This window comes from Manis javanica, chromosome 14 (assembly GCF_040802235.1).
Source record: "Manis javanica isolate MJ-LG chromosome 14, MJ_LKY, whole genome shotgun sequence".
In the NCBI taxonomy this organism is placed as follows: Eukaryota; Metazoa; Chordata; class Mammalia; order Pholidota; family Manidae; genus Manis; species Manis javanica.
This window is the reverse complement of record NC_133169.1, coordinates 74833140-74856409: the sequence shown is the minus strand read 5'-3', so window position 1 is coordinate 74856409 and position 23270 is coordinate 74833140. Positions and strand designations below refer to the sequence as shown.

Genomic DNA, 23270 nt, shown 5'->3' with positions numbered 1-23270 from the left:
CATGGGGAAATCTTGATCACACCTCCCTTCAACTCTGCATTCTCTCCTTCATTATAGACAACCATTTCTACTGGTTTTTAATGTATCCTTGCAGTTTGTTATGTAATAGACTTAATTTCTCCCTTTCTTATTGAACAGGCATTCTCAATGGGAGTGACATCACCACCAAGGGGGTGAAAATTGGTTTTGGGAAGTGGAAAATTCTTACTCTTTGTATGCAAAAATCACAGATACATACTATACATAGAGCATATAAATAGATATATACGGTATTGAAATTTAAGGAGGAATGAAAGGAAAAAATGTCATGGTTTCTCGCAGGAGGTGGTAATGAAAAAAAGGTTGAGAAACTCCGTTATAAAAGTGATACACAATATACACTGTTCTGCACTTGGCTTTTTTCACTTTACAATATGTCCTAGAGATCTTTCCATATCAGCTCATACAGGTATACCTCATTATTGTCGATAGAGGCTTAGTATTCCATGGTATGGACGCATACCATGTTTGTACCAGTTCCCTATAAACAAACACTTGGGTTGATTCTAATCTTTGGCTATTGTGATATTGCAGTGACTAGCCTTCTGCATACATTGAATACATGCACAGGGAGACTCTATGTAGATGCCTGGAAGGAGGGTTGCTAGGTCCAAGGGTAAGTTCCTTTAAAATGCAGATGAACTTTGCAAGATGCCCCTCTGTTTCACACTCCAGCTGAGCAGTCATCCAATAAGTAAGAAACCTGTGAACTATTATTTAATGGCTGTCTGACACCTCCTAAGGGTCAGTTAGTCATTCCTGGGATAGGGGCAAGGTGGTCATTGGGGTCCTGGGGTCTCCTCTGGGCTGCACGGTGAAGAGGGTGTCCACAGTCCTGAAGAAGGTCCCTTGTGCTTTGGCTAAGCAGAGGGAGGGTCCTTTGTGAGAGTACCTCACACAAGGAAGGGGCCCCTGCCCCTGCATTTCGGATGAGGAGCCTTTGGGCCATCAGACGGATGTAACCTGCAATGACTTCAGGCTGTGTTGTGGGATCTGGCACCTCCGTCTGTAACCTGGACTGCTCCAGTTTGTGGAAAGGCAGCTCCCAATGTAAGTTGACACAGTCCAACCTTGACTTTCTAGCCTGGGACCAAAGGGATCTCTGGCCAGGCCAGAGAGGTTATTTTGCATGAAATATTCAAGCTGCCACACAGCTCAGCTCTTGACACAATTCCCTTCCTGTTATCCTGCGGCTCACCTTCCCCAGAAGCCCCTGCTGATGCCGGCCAGCAGGCCAGGCCAGGTGGGGACTTTCTCTGCTGCCCTGCTCCCACTTTAATCTGGACTAGAGTTAATAGCCAGCTCACCAGACATTTGTGTTCAGCACCTCAGCTGACTCTTAGAAGATTTTATTTGGTCCTTAAATTATTTAAACCAATGTAATCATATTGGATTTCAACAGAAACCTGCTGTATTCATGAGTTTAAAAGCAGACCCCATGGAGCCACTGCATGGGTGGCTGCCACTATGGGCTGCTTTTGGATCCCCCCATCTCACTCCCTACTCCCCAACCCCTGCCCCAGACAGGCATCTCAGCCTAGGGCATGCAGCCATGTTTTCTGCACGCACACATGTTTTCTGGCTCTTGTTAACCAATGGTGAATACATCACAAAATACAGAAATTTATGCTGCATGACCATCATGTCTGAGCTATTGCTGGGCAGGATTTTGACTCTTATAATTCATTCAAGACTTCCTCTCCTTCCTCGTTTCCCAGCCAAATCTGGGTCCAACTGGTCTTTCCTGAATAGTTCTGTACGCAACTTGGGACTCCCGCCCTGCTCAAAGAAGACTTTTTGGTTCAGTGAATGCGCTTAAATAAATAAACAAACACCTGTCATGAACCTGACTTCAAGGCTGGTATGGGCACAGTGCCTCCCTTGGCCTCTGCAGCGTCTCTCCATGAAGCTGAATGCAATAAAGCTCTGTGCCAGTGAGAAACATGATAGAAAGTATCAAGCCACATAAATTGTGAATCATAAGTCACAGTTCCATTTGCTCTGCCACAGTGTAAAAATTGCAAATTTTTCATCAAGCAAGGAAAGAACTATGAGTGTTTCAGCGTAACTCCGCTTCCACGACACTCGGACCATCCACGTCCACCTGTGCGGCGCACCTCCCCTGCCCCCTGCATGCTGGCCTGTCCGGGCTAGCACCTGCGTGGCTTGTCTTCTCTGGGTGCACACATTCCTCACGCTCCTTCAGTTGATTGATATTTCAGACAGCTTCTATTGTTGTTTGGTTCATGACAACAGTGGAAAAGATGTCAACACAGAAGCTCCTTTTTTCCCTGGTAAATCGCGCTCTCTCTTTTTTCTCTCTCTGTCTCACTCTTTCTGCTCTCTTTCTCATCACCACATTTTCTGTCACCTGCTCCAGAATTCCAAAGAGAGGTAGGACCTGACCAGTAGAGCCTGAGCTTAGGAGAAACAGTCAGGTCTTTCACAGAATGATTCTCAGGACTATGGTCAACAGTACTAGTGTGGGGCCACTTCCCAAAAGGGTCATGCTATGGCCATAACAAAAATCCCATGGCTTCCCCAAGGCCCTTCCTCAATCAGAGATGTGTCTGCCTCTCCAACTTCCACTTCTAGATCCTACCTCTGGCCTTATGGGTCAATCTCTACATAGTGGGCCAAGAGATATTGCCAGATGCTAGGTACTACTAGGGAAGCCTAGGCCCAGTGGTGATTTGTTTATTATTGGTCTATTGCTGGAAGGCTTGGTTTGGGTTGTGGACCCTTAGAGGACCAGGGCTGGCTTTATGCCACTTCCACACAATGCCATGCAGAGAGCCTTGGTATTGCCTTTGGGCAATGACAGCATGAGATGACATGCTCAATAGAAAGGATGGTCATCTGATGTATTATATATTAGAAAATGTGTTAATAGTGTCATCTAAAGTCTGAATCAATTTTTCTAAGTCCTCTGTAATGCAAACCTAATAGAGAAAAATGGGATCAACTTGCAAGGAATGGGACTTTTATTTACTCTTTGGCTATGTACTTATTTATAAATCAACATGTATCGATATGCAAAGTAAATAAACATGTATCAATATACAAAATAAACATGAATCAAGATGCAATCAAACATACTATGTAGCAGAGTAGAAAGATAGGCAAGATGGGTCCCCGTCATCAGGAAGTTTGAAGTAGAAGATATAATAACAATAATAATAATTAATATTAATAATAAAAACAACTAACATTGCTGAGCATTGCCAGTCACTATTCTACACACTCAGCATGGATTTGCTCATTTGATTTGTACAACAGTCCTGTGTGGTAGTTAGTGACTATCTGCATCTTATAGATGAAGAAACTGATGCACAGAGGAACTAGGTAATTTGCCCAAGGTCACACACTGGATGCCTCAGCTGGGGACTGCACCCAAAAAACCTGCCTCCAGAATCCACAAACTTAACCACTACACTATGAAACTAGACAACTATTAAATGATGCAGAAATGTCTGAGACCCCTGAAATAGGCAACAATAAATCGCTAGGGGACTCTACAGGAGAAGGAGATCACCTCTGGGTTGGGAATGGGGGTGTTGGGGGTCTCAGCCAAGGCTTCATGGAGATTATGGGATCTGTTCCCAACCTTAGTAATGGATGAGTTTGGAAACTGGAACAATCCGATGAGATTTACGGGTAGAAATGATGTGGTCTTAGAAGCAACAGAGAAACACACAACTTGCAAAGGAACAAAGAGTTAAAGGCGAATCATGGTAGATTAACAAGGGTTTGGAGAGAGAAGATCATGCATTTCATATTGTAAAATAAACCTTCTGAATATTACAGGATTCATGTAGGTGTGACGCCCCCACAGAGAAGTGTATACATGGGAGGATGTCAGAGCATCTGCCTGGGAATGCTGGGAGAAACGATGGGGCCTGTGGGGCCTGGCAGTGCAGTATTAAACCCAGGCCATCACCCTTCTGCTGCCCCTGCAAAACTCTCCTCAGAAAACATGGCTTTTTATGGTCAAGGTTAGAATAGGCCCCAGCCAATGCCCCAAATTGGCTCGATTCCCTTTTTGGGGTGAAGTGTCATCAATTTCCAAACAGAAATGACTTGATCTCAGCAGGTGGCTGCTCAGTCTGACTGGTAGCTGGTCTCCAGCCACGCCCCGGGCCCCGGCTCTCAGTGAGTGCATGCTCCGCGGCAGACAGCGGGCAGCTTCTTTCCTTAAGTTTCATGACTTATCCCATTGCTGGAAACACCATTTTCAAAACAGTGTGGCCTCTGGTACTGCATTTCGGATGAGGATGTTCAGGGCTGTCCTAGCCCCAGGGTTCCAGGGAGAGTGACTTACACCAAGGAGAGCTGGCACCTCACAAGCCCAACACCAGGGCCTGCCTGGGCCCAGCCCGCAGCCCTGGCCTTGCCCGGGGTGGGAAGACGCCCTCGGGTGGTAAAGGGTGCAGCCGTCCTGAACCTGAGGACGCCTGGCCAGAACGGGCAGTGAGGGAGGGCATGGGACATACGAGGGCCAGCACCAGCCTCCTGGTTAACACAGGCTCTCAACTGTTCATTTAATTAAATGTCTAACTTAGGTGAACAGATGGTACAAAGATAACATCAAATGCTTCCACTTCCTCATCCTCAAAAGAGCTCCAAGTTTCTTTTTTTCTGTTTGGTCTTGTTTCTGTTTTCTTTTTAACAAAGGAAATCAGACAAAGCAGAACACAGACTCTTTGGCACGGGGTGTGTAGGAAGCGGGGAAGCATGCGGGTCTTCTCCGCTCTGCACGCACGGTGGCTAAGGAAAGGGATCGTACCGGTGAGGAGCAGCAGGGCTGCAGTGTCTGGGCACAAGCCCCTCTCGGGCAAGTTAACTGAGCTTCTGCTCTCAAATGCGATCTGCTGCAGGGCAGGGCACGATGACAAGGAGGAGGCGGCATGCTCGGAGACGAGATTCCCATAATCGATTCCCCACCCGTGCTGGGAAAAATCAAACATTTTCTTACACGTTCATTTGTCAGACATCTTGGGCATACAGAGGTGAGAGGGGGAAAAAAATAACAGAACCCAAAATAGCACAGCACTGCGTGGGAAGGATGATAAAATTATGGCACTTCGAAGGGTGACAGACACTGAGGTTTCATTTCATCTCTGTGAAAGTGCTCCGGGCAGGTTCTCTGGTCCCCTGCCTTCTCTTCCTCTGAGCCCCTGTGTTTTCCTCACATGAATATGTACATCACTGCATATTTTACTTCAGCTTGAGATGTTTTCTCACCTGGTCCACCTCAGATGCATGCAGCCTTGCTGCTCAGCGACGGCTTATGTGCGGCCCCAGCTGGCCCCGGGTGACATCCTCCGAGGACCGGGTATAGCCGCTGCTGCTTTGAAGGCACATGCACCCCCCGAATCTGGGAAATGGGATGCCTGCCATCTCGTCACCCTGCCGGTTCACAGAAGCCAGGAGATCAGCTTCTGGGCTGAATGCAAAGGGCTACATCTCTTACTTCCGGCCGTGGCAACCTGAAGCGGCTTTTGCATCTTCCTCGTGCCAGTTCCGTGATGAACAGGTCACTCCTCTAGTCGTGGTTGTGTGCACAGATCCTACCACTTGCACATCAACCCCACCCCCAACCTAAACAGCCCAGAAGAGAGGGAGTGGAGGGGTCCTCAGGCACCCAGCTCTGCAGTGGCGGTCTGGAGGGTCTGCCCTGCACCATCTGCATGGGAACGCTCTGAGACAAGGTGTGAGCACCATGCCTCCTAATGAGGCATCACCGATATTATTTGCTCTCCTACCTGGATCAGGCAGAGTCCAATCAGGGAAAGAGAACCGCTGTGGCTGGTTCGGAGTAAGGACCTGGAGAGTCTGCAGGAGCTAGACGCTCTGCAGGAGAGGTCGCGGACAATGCCAGCGTTGCAGCCTGGGCAGGCTGCCGCCTCTGTGTCTAGCGCCGAGCCTGCGGTTCCCACAGGTCAGCCAGACTGCCAGTGGGGAAGGAAGCGGAATGTGGGTGATGGCAAGGCCATCTGGAACCTGCAAAGATGAACTGAGGCTCACATGACAACTGGAAACTGTGGTGGAGACTGGAACTTGGTGTCTGTCTCTTGCCACCTGGATGCTGTGGGGAAGTGGGTGCTGTGCTACAGAGCTGCTCACACATGTGGCCCAAGACTCAGAGACATGGATGGAGGTCTGGTAGGAGCTGGTAGATCTGCAGAGTCACTGGTGTGTGTGAGGCAGGGTGGTGCTTGGCACCCAGCACCCACATTCAGAGTTTAAGAACTTTGGCTCCTGCTTTATCTCCACCTTCCAAATTTTATTCACAATGTCTCACATGACCAGTGCTCACCTGGAGCCAGACGAGATGGTGTTCAGGGGACTGTGGCTCCAGGACAGCTAAGTTGCTACAGTACAAACCACCATAGTACTTGTTAAGAGAGCTGCAACCTTCCGCCTGCAAGTCCCTCACCCCCACCTGTGGAAGAAACACCAGTCCTAATGAGATGCACTGCTTCTCATCAGCACACATCGTCGGGGTTCTAGAAGATGTTCAGTCAATTGCAGAGACAATGAGAACAAGCTCTTACCTTTGCACAAGTCTTCAGCCACCTTGCATTTTACATCAGTCCATGAACTGACAAGCATCCGCTGAGCACCTACTGTGAGCCAGACACTGGGATGGGTACTGAGGAAAATGTAAAGAAACAGAAAAAGCCACTCATGCCCTCAAAATTGTAGCCATCTGGCTTATGAGGTGACAGGGATTCATCCGAGGCTAATTACTATCACAGTGTCACATTTGGGAAGAGGCAGGGAGTGCTAATGAATAATCTAGGAATCCTTATGCGTGACTTCAGGAAGGCTTCCCAGAGGAGGTAAGACTTCAGCCAGTGTGTGAAGACAGATGGAGGGGCGGGGGGGGGGGGCGAGGCGGAGGAAGACATGGCAAAGGAGTGGACGGCAGAGTTCAAAAGGCCCACTTGGGGCAGGAGGAGGCACCGACCCAGCTGGCTTTCCGACTTTACAGAGAGGATGAGAGGACAGAAGGTGGGGGCTCACATCAAGGGTGACAGCGGGAAGTGAGCCCCCCTCTGTCTGGGCTCTCCCAGCATTGGGAATAGAGAATGTGATCATGCTGCTCTTCAGTGATCCAAAGTATTGACTGCTCTAAACCAGTGCTGTTACATCCATCACTTAACCCATTGGGGGGGTTACCCCTGTCTGCATGGTGGGTAGGGAAGTGGGCCTTAGAAGGATGACATGCAGCAGCAGCCAGCAGCTGGCATGCGGACCGACACCAGCACCTGCGGCTCTGCACCCCCAGGGAGAACATCCACGGGCAGTGACCATCCTCCCCAGCTGCCCAGGCGGGCCTGCAGCTCCAAACCCCAGCGGTGGAGATGTCGCTGAACGCATGGGGTGAGCAGTCGAATGCTGCACTCACGAGGGCCTTTCCTATCCTTTAATTTCAGTTTTCATTAGGGAGGGAAACACCCCAGAATTTAAACTAGCTAAATTATCAGAAATGTTGCTGCCTAGGAAAGTGGCTCTCCCGACCCAGGAGGGCGGACTGGGGAGAGAGCCTGCACCGTGGTACAGCACCTGTGTATATTGGAATGAGCATTTGGTACCTCTTTGCTTTTTATTTTACTGGGGCTTTCACCTGTAGATTATGGGTTTCTTTGGAGAAAAAATGTGTCCAGTTGTGTAAGCTGAAATGCACTCATTCACACTGGTAGTGAAAACGTGCATGCACACAGAAATCACCACCTCAGCGCCCAGCCTGTGGCCGCCCTCCCAGCAGATCAGAGGTCCTTCCCGCCCGTCCCCCCTGTCCTTCCTGCTCCAGCGAGGAGAGGCCCAGCTGAGGCAATGAAGCAGGAAAGCGAATGGAGCTCAAGCCAGTAAATGTATCAATTTATTTGGACTCCCTGCAATTTAGGAGCTGATTTCAAAGAAAAATTGCTTCAGGCCTCAGACGCCTTCTGTTGTTGCCAACTGTGGCCCATTTTACAGCTGACTGACCACCGGCTAACAGTGTGGGCCTCTGGTAGTCACGGCAGGCCTTGAAGGCTGCTCGCTGCCCCCGGCAGAAGTCAGAAGCATAATTACAGCTAATGGAGGCAGGCTGAGGCAGGCTGGCCTCTGCGCCGCCACCACCTGCTTCCCCAAGGACTGGGCCACTGCTTGCACATGCAGCTGTTTGTTGAGAATCCCCAGTCAACAGCTGACATGATTTATTAGGACGTCAGACCCCTCCACTGCAATCCCCTCACGCCTCTTGAACCTTCCCTGCCAGCCCGGCCCGCTGCGTTCATGCTCCCTGCCTTCTCTCTCCTACCCCACCCTGTGCAACCTCTAAGGTTAATTCTGCTGCCTCAAGGCCTCCACCTAGAAGGAAAGTAAACAGCCTGATCTGGCTGGGAGTGACTGAGTTGGAGAGCGGCGGGGGCAAGAAATCCACCCCGCGTGCATAAATCAGCATGCTTTTTCTTCGGCAGCTTAAATCTGAGTATGTTTCATTTAAAATCCATCTCTCCAGTTGCCAGCCTGAGATTGGGGATAAGGGTTATCAGATTGCTCCGTGGTAATAAGGAACACATTAATCTCAGCTGAGTTTCCAGAGAGAATTTTTTTTTTCTTTTGGCTCCGAAAGGGCAGTTATTTAAATAGAGCTGTTTGGTGGATGAAGCATCAATATGCTGTCCCCTCCACAAACCCTTTAAGAACCTGTTAACAGAGCCTCAGTAGCTCAGAAAGGTGATTCCTCTGCGTGGTTTATTTCAGGGCCGTTGGAGGGTGCATTACGTCTGCTCAAAGAGAGCCTGTTCAGAGGAAACAGGAAAGCTCAGGGTGGCACCTCAGCCAGAGGGTTATTCCAGGCGGAGGTAAAACGCGGGAGGCCAGAAGCAAATAGAAGCAGTGCCTGCACCTGCTCAGGGCCTCCATTGCGGAGATGGGGGAGACTTTCCCCTCTGCTGCGCCCAGCCCCAGTGCCCTGCCTGAACCTTCTGCTTTGTGAAGCAGCAGTCTAGACGAATGGAGATAACCTTTCCAGACCAATCACAGCCTTCCGCTGGGACATTTGCATGCAATTCTTATGAAAGGTCACCCAGACAACTACGTGGTCAAAAAGCATCCTTCCAAACAACAAACGTGACAATTAAAACAAAGCACCCTTCTCATTTAATGGCGCGGAAGCAGCTGGGCTCCAGGATAGCTTGGCGGGCCCAGGCCTGTGGCATTTGTTACCTGAGGGAAACAATAGCAGCTCTGTAGGCACTTCTGTCTGAAAGGGCAGGAGCTGTTCCTGGCTTCTTGGTTCAGGCCAATGAGAGAGGGGCATCCGGAGACGGCTCATCAAGACTGCTAGGCAGCTTCACATCTTCTCCAACACCCACCGTATTCTTGCTCCTGCCTCCTGGCACGCTCCTGTATGTGTGCACGTGCGCTGGTGCGATAGTGCAGAAGGCAGAGGGTTTGGGTTCCAGAGTGGGGCGTGAAGCTGGGAGCCCAGGGAAGGCCTGGAGGCTGCGGGGGTGTCTCTCATCCGAGTCTGCAACAGCCAGGACAGCCATGGCTTTGTCCTGGGATTGAAAAATGTGTGTTGGACTGTTGGAGCTCAAGACATGTTTCTCACCTCCTCCAAGTTTTTTCTAGTCTCCCATGGAAGGGATAGTTTACAGATAGCTTATGGCTCTTCTAAAAACACTCACACATGCCCACGAATGCCGGCTGTATCAGTGGGTCCTTGGGGCCTACTTAGACCGTGCTCTATGTAAGAGCAAACCAACCCACGGAAAGGCCTTGGTGATCAGATGGGCTATTTTTCAACCATTCCTCGCTACCCAGGCTTCTCCCACACAGCCCACTGGACCAGGGGCTGGTGACGGACCCACAAAAAGAACCAACTGGTACCTTTCCAGTGACCTGTGACCCATGTTTTCAAAAGAAAAAGGGAGGACAAAGAGCTGAACCAATTATATTCTCTCTCTCTCTCTCTCAAATATGAACCATGAACCAGAGAAGAATTTCCTATTGACAGAAGAAATTACTTCTTAAGAGTCATGAAGTAAACCTAGAACTACAGAAGTCAAAATTGAGCGGGAGCTGGGGCCACAGGCAGGCACAGGGAGCCACTGGTGGTTGGGAATGAGCGAGAGAGAGGCCATCCTGCAGAAGGTAGTGTTGGTCCTGACGGTGGACGGCCTGAGCGGGGACCCATCTGGAGCCCCTGGAAGCCTTCTGTGTGTTCCAGGTGACGCGGCTCTGCCTTGGTCTCTGGCCTTCCCTGTCACGCTGATAGACTTTAACGTGATCCTCCTTCCCTTTGGCTGGCTTCAAGATGCTCAATGCCTTCCCTGAAAATGAGCCCAGAAAAAAAAACAACAGACATCTTGGGAAGACTTGTTTCCCAGAGCCCAATAAGAAAAGGCTGATTTTATTAAGAACACATTTAATTTCTGCTATTGTCTTCGATTAAAGGAATGAAGACAGAAACCCCAATTTATGAGGCAATCACCAGACTCACAGAGGGTGACCCAGACAGCCAGGGGCAGCACCACCAATGCAGAGTCAGTAACCTAGTTGCCTCAGAGGGAGAGAGATGGCTGTCTGATTGCCCTGCCAGAATGGCTGTCCGTTTGGGGATGTGAAAAACTGAAGCTATGCTAGGCAGCTCTCCCTTCTCCTTCCAGGCAGGGCCAGCAACATTTGGCACCCCAGCAGACGTGGCCTGAGAAGAGGTCAAAGCCCTGATTCCTTTAGCCTCTTAGAACCTGACAAAACATGAGAAGCAACAGGAAGGTCAGGTAGATTCATATTCTAGGCCGGGTGTCAATCACTCGGGTGTTCTATCTTTTTTCTGTTTGAGTTACAAGGAACGTGCTCTAGGCTAGGGAGAATGCACAGTATTTTTATAAATTTCAAGTTTATAAGCCATTAAATACTCTTCACAACTTGCTTGAGGAGGCTGGGAAGACAAAGGCAGAGCAGGCCATGTAGTAAAAAAAAAAGACCTCAACTAACCAGAATTCAGCTAACCCAGACTTCTCAGTTAACCAGACGTTTTACTTTCTACTTTTACACACATAAAAGCTCAAGTGACAAAAAAAATCCACTAAAAAAGTCAAACTAGCTTTTGTCTAGAAGCTACGTATAGAGATATCTAGGATGAGGACTTTGAGATATTGCAGCATCTTGAATCATGGAAAATGTTCGGTGTGCTCATTAAACTCTACTTTGTAAGGCACGATGTACACAGTATTTTGGAAAGTTTTGCCACAGTGGATGTTTCTATTTCCTTGCTCTCATGGAAGCAAGGAATTGGATGTTTAAATGCCCACCCATGAGATCCCAAACATCATTCTTTAAGACTGTTATAACAGCCTCAACACCACATCCTCTTTCTTCTGAGAAGAGGGATCATGATTTGGAAAAGGGCTTAAGAGACATGGGTCCAAGTCTTAGTCTTGTCAATCAATGAATGACCTTGGGAAAACCTGGGTCTCATTCTCCGTGGCTGTAGAGAGATTGCATTAACATATAAAATGATCTCTCTCCAAAGACAATTTCACTTCCAAACTACGTACCACCATTTGGAAAGAAAACTTAGGGGCTACTTGTCTTAATTTTAGGTCTAAACTAGAGGCAAATTCTAGAGGAGACACCTTTGGCTGAATGCCCTACTGTGCATTAATTACATTGCCCTTTGAGGGAAACCACCTGCAATAATAATCCTGTACATCCAGCTCCCGTTCTCGTTGTAGTTCACAAACTCCTTTTCTCGATACAGAAAGATCTTGAAGATTCCAGCCCATCCACTCAGATCTGGTATTTAAAGATATATTCCTCCCACAGAGGGAATCCCTGAGCAGACCTGAAATTATGAAGACTGCTTCCTATCCCTCAGACCCTTAATCCTGGGCCAAACTCACGAGTTCTTCCAAATCCATTTGGAGGCAAGGAGGTGGGACGCTTCATCTGGGGAAGTGATGAGGTGCTTCCTTCCTCCTGGAGCTGAGCGAGCTCCGTCCTCAGGACTCCCACGGCCTCAGGGGCCACAGGTTAGGAGCCTGAGGAACAGGGCCGATCCAGGTTTCCCATTAGACCACAGAAGGTGAGTCTGATTCCAAACTCAATCCCTTGCAGCAGATGTGTGTAACCTAATGTAATGCCCGGGGCAGGGATAGGAGTCCTAATGGCTACCCTCTGAGGTGCTGGGGGTCACATGACTCAGACCAGTGACATCGTCTACTGAAGCTTAGTCCCCTCATGTGTGAAGTGGGTTTAGCAACACCCCTCCCTTCCTAAGGCTGGGGCACCAATTCCATGAGATTATTCAGGCCAAGTACCTGGCAAGCAGAAAGTATTCAGTAACGTGTAGCTCTTGTTTTCATTATGCCCCAAGAATCCCCAAGCCCCTTCTTTGGTCCCCCCAAAGTCCTCCAAGGGCAGGGTATCACAGGAGCTAAGTTTGATGTGACCTATATGTCCATCTGGGAGCAGTGGGGGCTGCAGAACCTTCTGGCATGGGGTGGCCATGAAGGTGTTTACTGGCTGTGAGCCAATAGCTACGACGTTCGCACCTTTGATTTCACTCACTCGGTCCTGAAGCACCACCTCTGCCATCCGTAGACAAAAGTGAGCCATGAGTCATTTCTGCCCAGATCATTTCAGTAGCACCTATGTTCAATCGCACTGCATGGGAAACATCAAATACCTTTGAGCTGAGGTTGGGGCATTCAATACACCCAAGCTGAATTAGAAATGGGGAGGCCGTGTGATTCCACACCAAAAGAACTAGCTGGGTCTCAGCACGGAGTCTCTGGTGGAGCCCGGGGCCCGAGGACGAGGCCATGGCTGGATGGAGCTGGCTCTGCATGTGCCAGCTGCACAGCTGTGAGCAAGCCGAACCTCTCCAGCAGCACACTTCCTCCTTGGTGAGGCGAGACGGCAAAAGCCCAGTGATAACCCTTCCCTGGGTCATGCTGGAGACACTGTTCTGAGGTTGAGTGTCCGTCGCTGGGGAGCCCACTGAGTTCTCCTCCCAGGCCCACGGGTGGCTGGGAGGCAATTCCGTTACCAATTTGGTATCTCCCCGTCAACAGCAGCCACAAAGCGGGCAGCTCATCCTCCCACTGGACATGTCTCTAACTTGCACTATGAGCAGTCAGCCCTGAGACCCCAAATCCGGCACCAGCAGAGGCCACGTCTCCCTCTCACCACCTGAAGTCAGCCTGGGATCCAGCCGGGATCCACAGGGCAGGGAATTCCTTCCCTTGATGCCCACTAGGGAGCTCTTGCCGTAGCAGCTGGGGTAGGGTGGGGACTTGATGACTTGGGCCTTGTGGCTCTGATAAGATACAAAGAGAAGCCTTCCCCTGCTGGCTGCCCTTGACACCCTCCCCAGCTCCTCCAGCAGGGCTCCCCACCCCCTGGTCTGACGTCCCACAAATCTGGGCTGCAGCATTTCCTACCTTGACTCACTGTTGCCTTAATTTGTTTCTTCCTATTTAACATTCAGTCATTAATAGCATGGACTCTGGTCTCGGACAACCTGAACTTAAGCCAAGTGTCTCCCTTCTCTGTCTCGGTTCCTACTGCTGTAAGTGAGGAGAATGCTAGTTCCTCTTTTATAGGCTTGCTGTCAGCACTAAATGAGTGGATGCAGGTAAAGCATTCATAACAGTGTCTGGAACATAAGAAACACTGCACTCCTGTTGACTGTTTTATTATTGTTCGTTAGGCCTCCATGACGCCTCCTGATCAGTGGGTTCTTCCGAGGTTTCATCCGTCAGGAGAGAGGGAACAGAGAGAGCCTGTCAGCTCCCCGCCAGGATGGTGTGTAAATCCCTCACATTGTCACACACTGCTGGACCCTCTGTCTGTCTGCTTACTGTGACCGGAGAGGGCTCAGTCCCTCCTGTTCTAGGCACTTTTCTTCTTTTTCTGGAATTATTTGTTCACTCCCATTTCTGTATATCCATGCTTCCCCACTTACACAGACAGAACCATGTCTATATTTAAAAACAGATACATACTTAGTTAAAAAATATTCCAAATACCCAAACACGTGGACTCGCCCCCACCCCCAGGCTCACCCCCAAGCACCAGCCGGTGGGGGAAGAAGAGCACCTGTGCTGCGCCCCTCACTCTCCCTGGATGGGGGAAGAACAGCACACACCGCTTTTCTTCATCTCTCTCCTCAACAGCAATCTTTTCAGAAGCTTCAACAAGAGACGAGTAGAGTTAAAAGAGAATCCTCTAAGGTAAGCCTGTCTTTTTTGGCCATTGGAGCAAAAGTTACAGAAATCACACTGCCAAGCTCCACCTGGAATCCTCCCTACGCTGGCCCCAGTCGTCAAGGTCCATCAAGCGACTTGGAACCAAGTCCACCTTCCTGAGAGTTCTGGGAAGGTGGGTGGAGGAGAAAGCTACCTCTGCTCGGCCCACAGGGCTCCCGGGCAGCTCTGAGGACGCCTTTCCCCAGTCTGTGCAGCAAAGATACTGCAGGCATTTCCAAGTAAACTAGCTCCCCAGTTAAACTAAAAGGCCATAGCATTTTCTTTTCTCTCCCTACCAAAGCTGTCCATGCAGAAAAAAAATTTTTTTTAGTCTACAAGTTGAAGTAGGCTTTTTTTTTTAAAAAAAAAGCAACTACCCACATTAAGACTGTTTAATTCTAGATCTACAGCTAGAAGATCAAAAATAGGAATAATTAAAGCCTGAGATGTAAGTGTTAAGAAAGGCGTTTTTGTTTTCTTTGCCAAGTCCTTAAACAGGTAAACCACATAGTTAAAGGAAGCACTCAGATCTGAAAACCCCAGTGGGGAATTTTTTTCCTTGTTTAAGACATAGTGAATTCAGTCTTCTGAGACCAGGGAGCAGGGTTTGTTAAGCTCTCTGAACTGTCAGCTGAATAATTATCTAGCAAAGCCTGTGTGTAGGTGACTCCCTGTGATTCAGCTTCTTTCCTGTTTTGAAACAGAAGGTTACTAACCTCTGGAACAAAATCTGGCAAAGTCAGGGAATATCAGCTTTATGCAGAACAGTACTTCCTTTTGGTGGCCTCCTTTTCATCCTATGATATTTGATTTTTAAAAGTCTTACAAAAATACTGAATTCCACTCAATAGGCTTTCCAAATACACCCAGAGAAGACATAGAATTAAACAAAAAAAAAGAACAAACAGGTATCCTACTACACTGATGGACAGTGACTGCAATACAGTATGGGGGGTGGAATTCAATAATAAGGGTGAATGTAGTAACCACATTTTTTTCTTGTGAAACCTTCATAAGAGTGTATATCAATGATACCTTCATTAAAAAAAAAACACAAGAAAAACAAAAACAACAAACCAACCAACCCCAAGTCTCCCCCTTTTCCAGAGCGGCCGGACCACACAGGCCTTATGTCAGCGCCCGTGAACAGTCTGACAGTTTCTATTCCAACGAGAAGGTGAAGCAGGGACATGAAGGGTCAAATGCAAAATAAGAATTCTTTAAAGAAAAAGAAAAAAAACAACCTCATTACTGCCAAACCTGTTGGATTTTTAACATGATTATAATTTTGAATTGTGGCTTTAAAATATCAGAGTGCTTGGATGTATTGCTTGGAAGTCTGCACTTGAGGTGTTGGGTCAGCGGTTTCCCTTTCCCTAAAAGGACTCTGGACAACTGGATAAAAGGCATCCTTTTGTTGCGTAGACTTCATCACCATGTTTTGCAATTAACTTACTCAGTCTCTTTCCCCACAGGATGCAAGGTACCTTCCAGCAAAGTCAATGCATGTTACTGTCCAAACTCTCAACTGCAGGCAGAGCTAAGCCATGAACTCCAGATCAGACAGAAACCAGACCTGGAGCAGAGAGGGTGCCCGTTGTACCGGGGTCCCCCGAGAGCTTGGCCTGGCTGGCACACAGGCGTGTGTGTCAGACACTCAGACTGGAGGACTGCTGGCTGCACCTGACAGGGCAGGGGATGTGGGCTTTCCAGATCAGAACACAAAAACTCACTTCCTAATTGTAAAGGAGAAAAAGAGCTGAGCAGGCCAGCTTCTCTCAAATTTAGTCAAACAGGCTACTTTGTTGTTCTTAAGCTCTAAAAACAAAAAACTACCCACCCTGTGGCTGCTACTGCTGCCTGTGTCATCTCAGATGTCACAGTGGGTCCGAAGGAGGCAGGCGAGTGTCTGCAAGGCACTCAGGGTGGGAGTGGAGTTGAGAGAAGCTGCCCCCACCTGGAGATCACCTTGCTGCACCCTCTCCACTACCCTGCAGAGAAAGGCAGTTAGCAGAAGAGCAGGTCCACAGGCAGTTGAGACTTCCCAATGGGACCTCACTTCCAGGCTCATGAGCCTGGACTGCATTGCCATCAGCCTTCCCTGGACAAAGCAGCAGAAGAAACAAGCACGAAGGAGCAGTCCCGCCACCATGTGTTCAGGAGTTTGCCCTGGAATCCGAAGCCGAGTTGTTAGAATTGTTTCATTTTACACTGGTTTTCAGGTCACCCCAGGCCTAGAATGGCATGTGCTTCTATAACTCAAGACAAGCTGCCAACTTCTCAAGAACTTTCTCTATCCTGACACCCAGACATTCAAAGTCTGGGGCTGGCATCCATCTCCTGTTTTCACTCAGGCTGCTTACCTGTGTTCTCAAAACCTTAAACAGCAGAGCCTCTTTTACTGTTTCCCCCTCCGAACTTCACAGCCCCTGTGGAAACTCCCCCAGGATGTATCCTGGTGTCCCCGAGATGTCTGCTGGGACATGAAGAGGAATGGGCAGCTCCCACACATAAACCTAGGGAGCTTGACAGCTGCCCTCCACGATGCCAGCCTGAGCCTGGGATGAAGAGGATGGCACGAGAACCCAGTCCTCATGAGATACTCAGAAAATACCTCAGCAGAACTAGAGAACAGATATCCCCTAAACCCCAGTATTCTTTGACAATATTAACTCCATGATTCCATGATCACTGGTGTTACCAAATCCCGGTCTTTTCCTGCTGCCCTAAGATCAGCCAAGAGCTAACCTTTCAGCCCATTTTCTCTCCAGAAAGGACAACAATTTAAGACATGCTTAAACTGACCAGTCAATAAATGGCCAGAGGTCATTATGAGGGTTAATTTTATTTTGAAAACTTACAAATCAAATTAAAATAAAAAACAGCTTGAAATCATCAGAGAAAAGGGCTAAAATAATTTCAAATTTTGACAGGTGGATGGAATTGCTAACCTATATAAGGAAAGGTAAAACCATAGTCTTGACGGGAAGTCGTTGGTTAAATGTTACCATGTGGGTGCACCTCCCCCTACTCTGAAACCTAATGAACTTCATGAGGTTTTCTTTAATCTTGGAAATTGTTTCAGGTTTTTTTCCCCATGTCGGTCTTATACATTTTTTATTTAGTTTATTCCTGGGTAGCTTAGAGTTTTATAAATGTCATCTATTTTTCTCATGGCATTTTCACCATTGCTTATTAATAGGGTACAGTATCTGGCCAATTTGCTGAATCCTCTTATTAGTTCAAATCATTTTTCAGTTGATTTGGATGGATTTTCTAAAAAGACAATTACATTGTCTGCAAGTAAAAATAGTTTTGTCTCTTCTTTTTCAATATTTATATGCTTTACTTCTTTTTACTGTTTCATTCCACTAGCTAAGATACTGAATAATAATAGTGTTAGCTCTTGTCTTTGTTTCTGATTCCAGACTAGTGCTTCACCACTGAATGTGATGTTGGGAGAGGGGTTTCTTTCCTTTCTTAAAATGAGGCTGTTTTATTTTAATGCTATTTTGTTAAATGGTTTTTTTAAATCACAAATGGGTCTTTGTTGAATTCATTAATTTTTTTTGTCTGTATCTATCAAGATGATGTCATGATCTTCCTCTCAGTTCTTGGTCAGATGAATTACACTAATAGATTTCCTCATGCTGAAATATCCTGGCATTCCAAGGATAATCCCTGGTTCGTTAAAATGTATTATTCTTTCAGGATACAAATGGATTTAGTTAGCTCTGCTGTTATTTAGGACTTTTGCATCTGTGTTCATAAACATGATTGAGCTGTAATTTTCTTTGTTTAGTCTTGTTACATGGTTATGCAAGCCTTGTGGAGAAGCTTCTAAGCTTACTTTGTGTTCTGAAGAAGTGATATAACCGCAAACTATTTTTTTCTTGGTGATCTGAGCTTTATGACTCATCTTGACTAACTTTTAAATGTTTCTGTAATCATTTATCTCTCTTTAGTCAGTTTTAGAATTTATATTTACCAGGAAATCACCAATTTTTTTAAATCCAGATTTTCAAATTTATTTAATGAAGTTGTTCATGGTACGCTTTTATGTTTTAAATCTCTTAACAGAACAGATGTTCTTTCTTATTACTAATGTTTCATTATTTTCATGTTCATAACTGGAGTTGCAAAGCCTTAAATCAATTTTTCTTCCTTGTTTTTACTCCATAACCCCTGCATTTTCGTGTTTACTAATTCTTTCCTACTTTTCTGGGAGTTTACCTCATAATCTGTTATCTGGCTTCTTGATTCATAACTTTAGTTCCTTTTAAAAAATCTTTCTTTTGTCTAATTAGGACATTTAAAGTTATAAATTGTCCTCTAAATATCATTTTGCATGCATCCCACTAGCTTTTTGTTTTAATACTGTGTTCACACTTTCATTTATTCCCAAATTGTTTGTAATTTCAGATTACAAATAAAATACAACTTTAGATTATAAAAATAATTATACATTACAAAATAAGATTTTTTTCTCTGGTTTGGGAGTTATTTAAAAGTTTAGGTTAAAATTTCCTGCTAGACGTGTCTAGAATATATAAAGAACTCCTACAAATCAATAATGAAAAGAAAATCCATTATAAAATGGGCAAAAATTTGAACAGGCAACTCACAAAAGAAGATATTTGAATGGCCAGTAAATATGTGAAAAGATACTGAATATTAGTAGTCATCAGGGAAATGCAAATTAAAGCTACAGTGAGATGCCACTTGACATCCACCAAATAGCTGCCAGTTAAAAGATGTAAAATACCAAATCTTTGTTAGAAAGTAGGGCAAAAGCTCTCAATCATTGCTAACAAAAGTATAAAATGGCTAAACATGTCCCTACCCTACAAACCAGAGATTTTATGACTAGGTATAAACCCAAGATAAATGAATGCTTATATTCAGAAAAATCCTTGTGCAAGACTGTTTACATTAGTTTTGTTTACAATAACCCCAAACTGAAAGCTAGATTATTAAACAGCAATATACCCACACAAAGAGATACTACTTAGGAAACAAAGAAATAAATAAGGAATGAACTGCTGATATACAAACCAAGCAACATTATGCATCTCAAAAATACTGCTGAGCAAGAGAGTGATTATCTCTGGTTAGGGGAATGACTGGAGAAGGGTGGGAGGAGTGTTTTTGAATGATGGGAATGTTCTGGATCTTGATCGGTGACAGTCACTTAGGTGGACATTCTTTGAACATTCACTGAATACTTGCACATTTCACTTTGTGAACTATACTTAAAAGAAGAACAATGATAACAAAGAGGGATTTTGGGGGGATTTTTTTTTTACCTCATTCTGTTGTCAATTTACACTATTATTGCCTTTGGCCAGTACATTTATTTACATACATTCAACTTCTTAATATTTACTGAGATTTTCTTTGAGTCACAGTAGATAGTACATTTTTGGTACTGCTCCATGAGTATATCAAAGAATATATGTTATTTTGTTAGAAATAACTTAACTTCTAGATGCAGCTTATATTTTCTTATTCAAATATACCATTTTTCTTTTTCCTGCCATGATTTTTCTGTTTGGAGAACCACACTAAAACTGTGGATTTGTCACTCATCTCACCCAGTAAACATCTGTTGAGTTCCTACCCTTTGAGGAAGTACACAATAAAGCTTGAGAGCAAAGGGTGTGGAGCCAGACCATCCGGGTTTGAATCCTGGCTCTGCTGTCCACTAGCTATGACACTGGATATACTACTTAGCCTCTCTGTGCCCCAATTTCTATGTCATTAAAATGTGGATAATATAGCACCTGCCTCATGTGTTTGCCAGTACCAAAGGTGTACATACAGTGTCCTAGAATAATGCTTGCATACAATAAGAATAACATGAGTTATGACATGACAGAAACTATGTTAAGCTCTGGAGATAATATGATGAAAAGGAATATAAGACATAATCTGAGATCTCTTGGGGCTTACCTTGTCATGAGAGAGTCAGACTTTTTGTCAATTACACAAATAAATGTATGATTACAGCTGGGATAAATGCAATAAAAGAGAAAAAAGTATCATGAGTGCATGTCACAATGGGACATGGTCTACTCTGAGGCATCGGAGAAGACATTCCTACTGAAGTAATGTTTGGGTTTGAGAGAATCTGGCTATGACTTCAGAGTACAAAAGGATTTCATAAGCAAGTCACAATAAGTAGAACCCATTAAGATTAAAATTTGTAGAGTTCAAAATACCACAAACTAAATGAAAAAATGCATCAAAGACGAGAAGATATTGTAATGCATATGGCTGATAAAGGCTATTATCCGAATTTATCAAGAAATTGTACAAATGATAAGAACAAGCCAACATGTATAAACGTGTGGACAAATGACAAGAAGAGGCCAGTCATCTAATAAACCGGAAAAGCCAAAAAACACAGATAAAGATGCCCCACCTCATTAGTAAGCAAGGTAACACAAAAAAAAGAATGAAAATGAGATAACTGACATTTTTTATCCAATAGACTGGCAAAAAATTTAAAGTCTAACAATATCAAGATTTGGCAACAGGACTCCAACACTACTCTAAAGGTAAATTAATACATTTAATTTGGAAAGTAGTGAGGCAGCATCTAGGAAAACCAAATAGTCCCCTCTGACTCAGGAATTTTACTCCTAGGTTTATACTCTAAAACTAGCTGTCCAACCTTCTCACATCATGGGTTTTATTTTACCCAACCAGCAAATCATATTCAATAAGGAAATTTAACTCATTTCCATATCTTGTGATTACTACTATGACTAGGATGTATTTGTATAATCTCATTTTATGGTTTTCATGTGTCCTACTTAAAAAAATCTGTGTTTGTTTCCCCAGTTTGACCATCCGTTTTAACTGATTTCGAATTACTTGAATTTTTTCCTCCAATAGTTTGGACAGTATACATTCTATTTCTATTTTTTTCCTAGCAATTATCCTTACATTTTAACATATATTTAAGCCAATATTTGGATCTCCATACTTTCCCTGAAAATTCATCTATTGATTCGATACAATTCCAATATTATCCTGCTTTCACTTATTTCTCCAACCCAACCAAACCCACCCTTTTGAAATCATTTGGGGTTTTAGTTCTAATTTAGTTTTATTAAGTATTTTTTACATCATGCTATCAGAACCTTTTTAGATTTAACTACTAATTATATAGCCTTATTGGTTTATTCTTTTCTTACTATTGGTTGATTACTTTCTTAGGCTCATTTTTCTTCTTGTTAGAAACACTCGAGTATGTCTATTCAGAGAGGGCCCGTGGGTGATGATCTTTCAAGTCCTAGCATGTAATGAATGCTTTTACTTTGTCCTTTAGCTTTAATACCAGTTTGCTCAGGATTAAATTGTAGTTCTCTGCAGCCGTACTCTTCCCTGGAGTTGAAAACTGATGAATTCCCCTTAACTGCTGTTTCTTTGGTCTACTTGCTGCTTTTCCATAGATTCCAGTTTAGCAAGTATTTGTTGAGTCCCCCCTATGAGCCAAGCTCTTTTTAGGTGCAGGGGTGCAGGGGTGCAGGGGTATCTAAGCGACAGGGCTGGGCTTGGTGTGTTGGGCTCCCTCCCCTCACTGCACCTGTGCCTGTGCTGCCCCCTGGTGGCCGGCCGAGGGCCGCCTCCTCAAGGGTGGCTGGTGCTGGGCTGGGCAGCAGTATGGTGTGCTGATATTAAACAAAACAACACATAGCAACAAAACTCAGCTCACTGATTCCATTCTCATTCTTATGCGTCTGAAGGGGAGATGCCCAAAGAATGGAGCTGCACGAATAATGCCGCCTGCTCTCTGGCCATCTGCCCATGAAGGATGGAGCTCAGGATGTCTGGTCTGTCTGATAGATGCTCTGACCCAGCTCTGCCTGACAAACCACATCTTTCTCACCATCACTTTCTGAGTGGTGACATTTGGGAGAGGAAAGATGAGCTTCCAGGCAAAGCGATTCTCTGAAGAAAGAAAATAGGGCTGGGGATGGAGGGAGCATTTTTTAAATCACCTGGGGGACTTTTTCAAAATGCACATTCTGGTTTCTTTCCCCAGAGAATGCGATTTGACCCTCTTGGGGATGGGGAAAGTGTGAGAGAAAATACACATGTTTTGAAAAAGTGTTTCAGGAAATTATCATCTATATTTTATGTCTGACCCCTCAGCCACCTCAGAGTTCACAGCCACTGATGCTGTCACTTTATAGATGGAGAAACCATGGTCCAGAAAGGAGAGGTGACTGATTTGTCTAAGGCCACACAGCTCATTAATAGCAAAGCCAGGATGAGACTCAAGGACACTTGATTCCTACACTGGTGGTTCTTCTGACATTACCTATTATTGACCTTTAACTCTTGCTCTTGTGGCTATCACCATTACTGCCATCACCATCACTACCACCATCATCAAAATCACCATCACCACTACCACCACCACCACCATCACCATCATTGTCACCACCACCATCACCACCTTCACCATCACCCCATCACCATCTTCACCATCACCATAATCACCTTCACCATCATCAAAATCACCATCGCCACCATCACTACCACATTCACCACCACCACCACCACCACCATCAATATCAACACCACCACCACCACCACCACCATCACCACCATCTTTTTCATCAGACACTCTAGTGGCTCTTTTACATAAAATTATCTCTCGAATTTGCAGTAATTCAACAAGGCAAGTATAGTCTTCATTTCTCCCTCACCTTTACGTATTATGCGCCCTGACACTTGGGATGGTCCACCAGCAAGTGCCACTATGTCTTTCATCCTTTTTTTGTAAGGTCTTCTCATATCTTGCCCTCGTGGAAATTTAGCTGTTCCCTGCAAAAGCCACCTCATCTGCAGCCCCTAGCAGAGGCCATTCTGGTCTTCTGTCAGATGGATTCGGGATGGGGTAGGTATCCCATGGCACCTTCAATTCCATTTCCTTCCCTCCTTCACAAGGGCCAGATCCTT

The 23270-nt window shown here is 45.6% G+C and overlaps 2 long non-coding RNA genes across 2 annotated transcripts; one reads left to right on the top strand and one right to left on the bottom strand.

The window, feature by feature from the left end:
* Positions 1 to 7947: 7947 nt before the first annotated feature.
* LOC140846145 (uncharacterized) lies at positions 7948 to 15372 on the bottom strand. The gene is made up of 3 exons (XR_012125063.1): positions 14146 to 15372; positions 12597 to 12708; positions 7948 to 10370 (listed from the first exon to the last, which is right to left on the bottom strand). It is a non-coding gene; the product is annotated as an uncharacterized lncRNA (long non-coding RNA).
* Positions 12726 to 22327, top strand: LOC118967513 (uncharacterized). The gene is made up of 3 exons (XR_005054607.2): positions 12726 to 13851; positions 14223 to 14279; positions 15770 to 22327. It is a non-coding gene; the product is annotated as an uncharacterized lncRNA (long non-coding RNA).
* Positions 22328 to 23270: the final 943 nt, after the last annotated feature.